We start from the raw sequence: 8,021 nt of genomic DNA on the forward strand, positions 1-8,021 counted from the left end.
CAACAAAATTGAAAACTTGCAATATTGCATATTAAACTGGAGAAGGAAGTATTTTAACATCGAATAACTGACTTCAGCTTTAACTTCATTCTTTTTAGTAAAATTAAACAATTTTTGTTTGGAGTACTGATTAGTATGTGTTAAATGTGCATATTTTCTACATTGGCAACATGAATGATAACGATAAATGTATGCTCCACAAGTATGCTCAAATGTTCTCCACAATTGTTTTTTTTTTTTTTTTTTTTTTTTTTTTTTTACCAATGGAACGTGTCTGTAGGTGATGTTCAAAGTCCTCAAACAACTTTTACTCTACAAAATCTTTGGGTGTCTCTGGAAAACACAGAGGTATCAACATGACAACTTGAAAAGCAGCTTGTTTTGCAAGTTACTCAATCTAACATTCATGTCTCTTTAAGCTAAATTTAGCTAGCTATAACAGACAACTTTTTACAGCCTGTGTGTTGTTGATGTCCTGCAAGTCTCCAGTAATGTCTTTGAAGTCTTTAACAATTACAGTCCCTAAACGACCACCTTTGCTTTGTACTCTCCACACAGACAGAGACATATGCATTACACAATACATATACACACATTCTCTCCTGGGTTGAGTTGCTGATTACTGTGTTGTTTTTGGTTTGCCCAAGGGAGAATACTTGGCAACTGTCAAGACTTGTTCTACTAAAGCTTGTGTTAAAAGCACACATGAAAACCAGAGATGACAGGCGTAATTTAAGCCATAATTTCTTTTATGAGTGTTCCCTCTACGAAGCGCAAACTATGAAAGCCTGGGATCTTACCAAGCTCCTAAAATTATGCACGATGCAAAACCGAAAGGTTTTTTGAGAGAGAGAGAGAGAGAGAGAGAGAGAGAGCGAGAGAGAGATTAAGAGAAAGAGGAAAATTGAAATTCCGTTACAACACCTCCCTCCCTCTTTCTTTGATTTTCTCTCTCACACACATACACACACACACAATATAATCACACAGGGCTATTTTAATAGAGAAATTCATAAGGGAAAATAAGAGAACAGTGTTTGGCTAAAAGGAGCAAAAACTGACAATACATGGGCAGATGTACTACTGGGGAATTTATCTCACACCTTCAGTTCCGACACCAGAGCAGGAATTCATTCTGCTATACCAAACACACATTTATTGCTGGATTTTTACACACACACACACACACACACACACACAGTTATGAGTGCCGTCTGTTTTGTATTATCTCTCTCAAACACTGTTCCTTATCTGTAAAATGTCACAGAAGCACATACTGTTCTTCATATTTATACTGCACCGGCCATTGCATTACGTTGCATAAAATATTACACGTCTCACAATATCAGATATGGTCATATTTTATATCTAGCAGGTGAATTACTGTTAAAACACACACTAAAGTACATATTATGGAACGTATGCAGCATTCGGGTAATTCATTACTAGGAAATGTCTGCAGGTGTTTCCCCTCATTTTTCCTGTTGATTACATTTTGCGTGTTTACATACTATTCCTTTCTCTTCTATCTTGTCATTCTATTTATTAAACATAGTCCACTGGAAAGAAGTACTCATTTAAACTTTAAATGAAAAATTTTATACTGCTCTCCACAATCTGTACCTCCAGATAAACATGTACATCCAGACAGACCTGTACAGTGTGTTAGAAGTCACATGGTTTTGTTTCAAGAGGTCAAGCTATAAATTCTCCTTACAGAATATTTTCCTTCAGCCCCCCACACAGATGCTCTGTAGTATGCTGTTTTATGGATGTCTGAAATAAATGTGTCCTGTTAGCCTGTCAAAATGAGCTATTATGTTGTCAGTCTTTGTTTATTGTTGTAAAACAACATAGCTGTCATGCTGATGACATACTGTAATAATGGTTGCCATAGTGTAGTTTGATCTCTAAAGTTTTGTATGTTCTTGTGAGAACATTGTTGTTTGCCACCTTGATGTACTGTGTTAACTGACCTGTTGCAGGATCCTGTTTCCTTGACACATTAAATTGTAAATTGTAGATCTGGGGTTGCAAAACCTTGACCTACAGAGGATTTTTATGGGCAACCTATGTAGCGTTCTAACCACCTGCCTCGGATATATGTGATGTGATCTGTGAAAACCCATCACATGGTGAAATTTTACCTTCAATACCATATGAAAGCTGGATTCGAGCCCTTTCCAAATCTGTTTTGTCTGTAACAAAAGGTTATCTGAAGTCGGCTGATCACTCTTATTTTCAGGAAAGGAATTTTGAGAAAAACAGGTTTAAATAACTGTCACCCCCTTTTTTCGCACAGACATGAAAATGCACTATCCAAACATAAATGGTTATAATTCAAGAATGCTTTGGAATATAGACTTAAGGTTGGTCTTGTTTTAAAGAAGACATTTGTCAGATTATTGTAGAAGTGAAATAAATTATTAAAGTGAAATAAAAAAAAGTTATAGAAGTTTATGAAAATGTAAAAATATAATTGTTTATATTTTACTCTAAAACTGCAAGAAAATAAAAGCCAAAAATGTCAACATTTCAAATTTTAGGTTGAAATATTTAAAAAATGAGCTTTCAGTAAGATTTTGTTTGGGTGCAGTACCAAACTTTTTCACTAGATGACCAAGCTCCATATCTGACCATTTAAGGGTGCCTCCATTTATTTGAGTAATCTGAACCATATATTTCCATATTTTCATACATTTTATGAAGTAGACATCCTATTTAGAAGTAGTATGGGCAGTTTTGCAGTATTTGATTTGAATTCAACCTCTAATAAACACATAATTAGAACATGTGTGTTCATAGCTCCGTTGTTCTCTTGTGCTTCACGATAATGTTGTATTAGAAGAAGAAAAAAATCTTTGTGTGCCGTAGTTTATACAGGACTGGCAGAAAATTTGCGTTAATATACTTTCATTCTACATGTTATGTGGTTTATTTTGATAGGTGAACTGTCTTTGTAGTGTTAAGAGAGGGAAAGCTATGGCCGCTGGGTGTGTTCTCAAACAGTAACGTTAGAGAAAGACAGCCTTGCCACTATAAATCGCTATTTTTCTACACTTAACAGGCAAATTTTGCCAAGATATTTTCAGAGATGATAGACAAGATTTTATAGAATGATAATTTAATGAAAACCCAATTTTGGCAAAAAAATGACATCCGACCTATTTTTTGACTTTACTGAAAACGTTCCATCGCGACATCCGACAGGTTTTCCCAGATCACATCACATATATAGATATATACAGTATGATATTAATAACCAGGATCCAGAATTAGCTGCCAGTAGTTACTATACTAAGAGAATTTACCACCCACAAATATTTCTTAATATCCACAAAACAGTAATTTGCTTTTTTTATTATTATTATTATTTTAATAAATATTACATGTGGCCCTGTACACATACCCTGTACATTATAATCCTATAATCTTACAACCTAACACATGTTTTTTATTTCAAAACAGTCATGGTCTTTCGGAATTCAAATCAGATGACCCAGCTAAACAAAGTGAACTGCAATCATTAACAGCACCTGACTCAGTTCCTTATTTTCATAAAGACGTCAGAGAGCATTTGTGAATACAGCAGGGTTACGGGAGCCTCAACCTCTTAGCGAGCCGTAATTGCAGAGACCCAGGCCAGCAGTTTTTGTAAACACTGCAGAAAACATATTAAGAGTCCTTTTAAATGACTGATGCTCAAACAGATTTCAACTCTAAGTGCTTTTCAACAATTTGCCAAGAAGTGATGCTTTTCATTAGGTTTTCAGAGAGTTTGGTTTGAAATTCGTCACAGGCAATTACTGAACTGGAATTTTTTGTGTGAAGAATCATTATTGGTGTCTACACACACACACACACATACATATATGTAGACACCAATAATGATAATGATAATAATGAAAATGAAACAACCCAGCATTTTGAGTGTGTGTGTGTGTGTGTGTGTGTGTGTGTGTGTGTGTGTGTGTGTGTGTATATGTATTCTCATAAATTTAAATGTAAATAAATTTTTCAAAAAGTTCCCCTCAACTTTTTGTTTTCTAATTACAGTTTTTTTCAAATTGCTTACACACTAAAAGTGGTACTTAAGGTCCACTCAGTGAAACCATTTGCTCATGTACCGATCTAATGTCATGTCTACATTAGACACATCACTCAAAACTAACAGCTCTTGTGTTTAGTTTTTTTTACAATCACTAGGACCCATTTATCAATACTTGGGTCACTTTTTAAAAAAAACCTTCACATAGTGAGCACAACAGAAATCTATGTGGGTTCAACTGTGGATCATTTATCATTGCTTTGGCACAAAATGCATTCAATGACTGCATCTTTCAAATTACCTTCATTCTTTTCTCACTTCGACACAACAAACGCCAAAACTCAGCTTCAACTGCTTACCCACAAAATCTTTACTTGTCACAAAATTTCTGAAACCTGACACTACAACATCAGAACCACACACCAAATCTGCAAAACCATACACTAATTCTCGGCCTTCGACCTTCATAAAACACTTTTTGCAAAACAAAACACACAATTCTCTATGTAACACACAAAAATCTAACAGGAAGTATCTTGATTTCCTTTTTCAAACACAACCACAGTAGTCCAACTACACGATTGATGTATTTCTTTTCTTTCGTACGGTGTAATACTGTATTCACAACCACAAATGCTTACAGTAAAAAATTAAATAGTTTGGTTTCAATCTTGCTTTCGTGTTTACTGTTAATTTTTCAACATCTCTCTGCCAATTACTTTAAATCGTGTACAGAAATGTACATAAGAGCTCATGAAAGAAGAGCTTCAGGTTTTGAATAGCTGTGTATATAATATATCCAAAAATAGAATGTTATGGCAAAGGTGCAATGTAAGATAAATGTTTGCTTTTGAGATCTGTTTGTGATATTTTGAATGCAGTGCTTCATTTTGCAAGAGATGTGAGGTATTTTGCATTTTGTGTGTGCAATTCTTGGATTTGTGTAAAGTTTTGAAAAAAAAAGAGGCAAAGTTTTGAAAATGTGTGTAAGCAGCTGAAAAAAACTGTAAACTTAAGTTCAAAACAATAACATATTACAAAACTGAATAAGTGTCAAGGAGTCAACTCAGTCACCAACCCAGTCACCACTAGGGTCCCGTATTTAAGGCATCAAAAAAGCGTTCCGTATGAAAGGCCTCCTTTCATAGGCCTTTCATACGGAACGCAGTTTGTCCCGTATTCTCAGGCATGCGTTCTAATTTGAGAATTAATCATTCCTTTGAGACAAATTTGCGAACGGCCGTTCGCGGAAGGCTTTAAGACCAAGCAGACTCCTCTACCGGCTTCACAGCGAGCGGGTCTCGCGCTAATGGGAAATCCCTTTCACTGTTCGCGTTTTGATTTCAGCCACGCAAGAAAACAAGCAATCTCCCTGAGGGAAGACGTGATCAGAAAGGGAAGTCGTCTTTCACTATTGCTAATGTTGTTAAATAGAGAAAGAAGCATGTTACTCTCATTTAAGTAGCCTAACTTGTAGCCTATAGGCTATTCTTGGACTCAGCACCAAAAGCAGCCCATAATTCTCTACTTCTCTTTAATTGAAAAATATGAATTTTTATTTATTCATACATGGTTGCAACAACATTTAGTTCAAACTTTTAAGTGCCATTGTTTAAATTTTTTTTAAAGATGTTCAGTTATTATGCTTTCAAATTTTATGCCATCTATGTAGGCCTATCCTGCTGACATTTTTTTTTAAATATATATATATATATATATATATATATATATATATATAAGTTTATGGTTTTGAATAGAGGTTGATGCTTAATATCCGTTGGTGTAGCTATATATATAGAAAATGGGTCAAATTAAACAATTTGAACATGGAGCCACATTATATGGGACTGAACCATATAGGGCCTAGAAAAGTTTATTAAGAATGTGAATATAGATGGATATTGAGATATCTTTAATACGTTTAGAATTACAGGCACACAAACTTTGGAAAAATACTATATGGCACTCAGACAGGAATGTTCAATTGTGCTGATAGAAAAAATGAGGTACATTTCCAGTTTCAACATTATTTGTTCTTCAGAAAAATGTGTGACCATTGAAAATGTGTACCAGTTTACTCATGGAGGCGCATTGAGATCCCTATCTCTGGAAATTAACCATATTGGGACTTAAAAATTAAGAAAAGTTTGTTAAGAATTATAATCTAAAAGGATATTAAGATATCTGTAATATGAGTTACAGAAATGCAAACTTTGGGTGAAAAACACAAGAAGTGCTTTTTGCCATTTTTGAAGTGTTGGCATATAATGAAACAAAGATTGCTAACGTCAACAGATTTAACTAACAGTCCTACCAAATCTCTGTGTAAAAATAAAATAATGATGTGTTCTAAAGCCATTTTACCCCCCTGTAATCTGACTCCAAATCTCAGGTGAAAATTGTAATTCCCCCCTCTACAAAATATTGGATTACTCAGTAAATATACATCCATTACATTTAATATTTTGGCTTTCTTTTTTATTTATGTTTGTCTTTCTTCAGAGAAAAAAAAAAAAATCACAAATTTGAGCAGGGAAAGTTTCTGAAATTTGGTTGATTTTGACACGAAATTACCCAATTGTGTTTATGTCTGAGAACCTTTTATACATCTTTTATACACATACTTAACTGCAGATACTGAAATGACATACACTGTGTGGTATAATACAAATATTTTGAGTGTCCCTTATTCTGTCCCTTATTTTCCTATAAAGAACCACGATTGATTCACATTCACCAGATCACAATCACCTGATTACTGATTCCTTGCACCTGTCAGCGATCACCCGTCAGCTCTATAAAACTGCACTCCTCCTGTTCACTCACTGTCTGGTCTCTACCTTACCTTGTTGTGTTCCCGGATCAACTTACCTGCGCTTCACTTACCTGTTGTTACTTCTGGCTGTCCTAGCTCCCCTCAGCTCCTGCTCTCCGTTGTCTCCTCGCTCTTCAACAACTGGATCTCCTACGAAAGAAACAAAGACTGTATCACTCATAGATAAGCTTCACTAAGACATTCCCTCTCCCAACCTGCTTACCTGGATTGCTATTACTGCTGTGTTGTGGATCATCTCTGTTCAATAAACCTGCTGTTGTTTATATCACTTACCTATGTGTTCCTCATCTATCTGCTGACAATAAGACAGAAATATGCTGCATTTTTACAGGAATATGAAATATATTCTGAATCTAAAAAATCAAATACTATCCAAGCAATTAGATAACACTGAACACATACACAAGCATTAGTCTTTCAATTTCATTATCATTCATTCAAAGGGGAAAACTTCGGAATAATGGTTCATGTAACATAAACTGCAGCGAATTATAAACAGAGTTATTCTTGTTAAAAAAAAATTTACAAAAGAAAACATTGTATAATGCAACCTGTTATTGTTTTTTTTTAGGTCAGTGTTTTATGACTGACAAAGTGTGTTTGCTGGGTGAAAACCTTTGCTAGAGTTCTGGAAGAATGAGTTGATTTGAGACATGAATAAAGTGTTTTGGTAGATTTAGTGCATTTGGAATGTGAAATTATCTGCTGTGCCAAGATGAAAGTTGGTTAGGAGAACTGTGTGAAGCGTTTTGAAAAAGTGACCTAGCGATTGTTTAAAAAAAAGAAAAAACTGTAATTTGGGAAACACTGCCATTTACTGTATATACCATAGTAATTTCCCAATTACCTACACCCAGTGATCATGTGTGAAAACTCTTATGCATAATTTGATACTTAGAAATCAAAACTCTCTGTTCTGAGAAATTATTTGTTCCCCCTTGCATTTCTGTTTATAGTGTGTGTGTGTGTGTGTGTGTATGTATAATATATATATATATATATATGTACACACACACACACACACACTGAATGTGCATACAAGCCAAGTCAGAAAGTCAACTTTATTTCTAAATCACTTTATACAATATAAATTGTTTCACAGTAGCTTAACAATAGTAACAAATTCAAATTCTGCTG

The 8,021-nt window shown here is 34.6% G+C and overlaps 1 long non-coding RNA gene across 2 annotated transcripts in view; it reads left to right on the forward strand.

The window, feature by feature from the left end:
• The window catches only part of LOC127512237 (uncharacterized), a 33,969-nt gene extending 26,813 nt beyond the window's left edge, over nucleotides 1-7,156 (forward strand). Inside the window, exon 4 of one of the 2 annotated variants that reach the window (XR_007930160.1) lies at nucleotides 6,763-7,156. This is a non-coding gene — a long non-coding RNA (uncharacterized LOC127512237). The remainder of the gene's footprint in view (nucleotides 1-6,762) is intronic. The other variant, XR_007930161.1, reaches the window with a different exon arrangement.
• The last annotated feature ends 865 nt before the right edge of the window (nucleotides 7,157-8,021 follow it).

Source organism: Ctenopharyngodon idella, chromosome 5, assembly GCF_019924925.1.
Source record: "Ctenopharyngodon idella isolate HZGC_01 chromosome 5, HZGC01, whole genome shotgun sequence".
Taxonomy (NCBI): domain Eukaryota; kingdom Metazoa; phylum Chordata; class Actinopteri; order Cypriniformes; family Xenocyprididae; genus Ctenopharyngodon; species Ctenopharyngodon idella.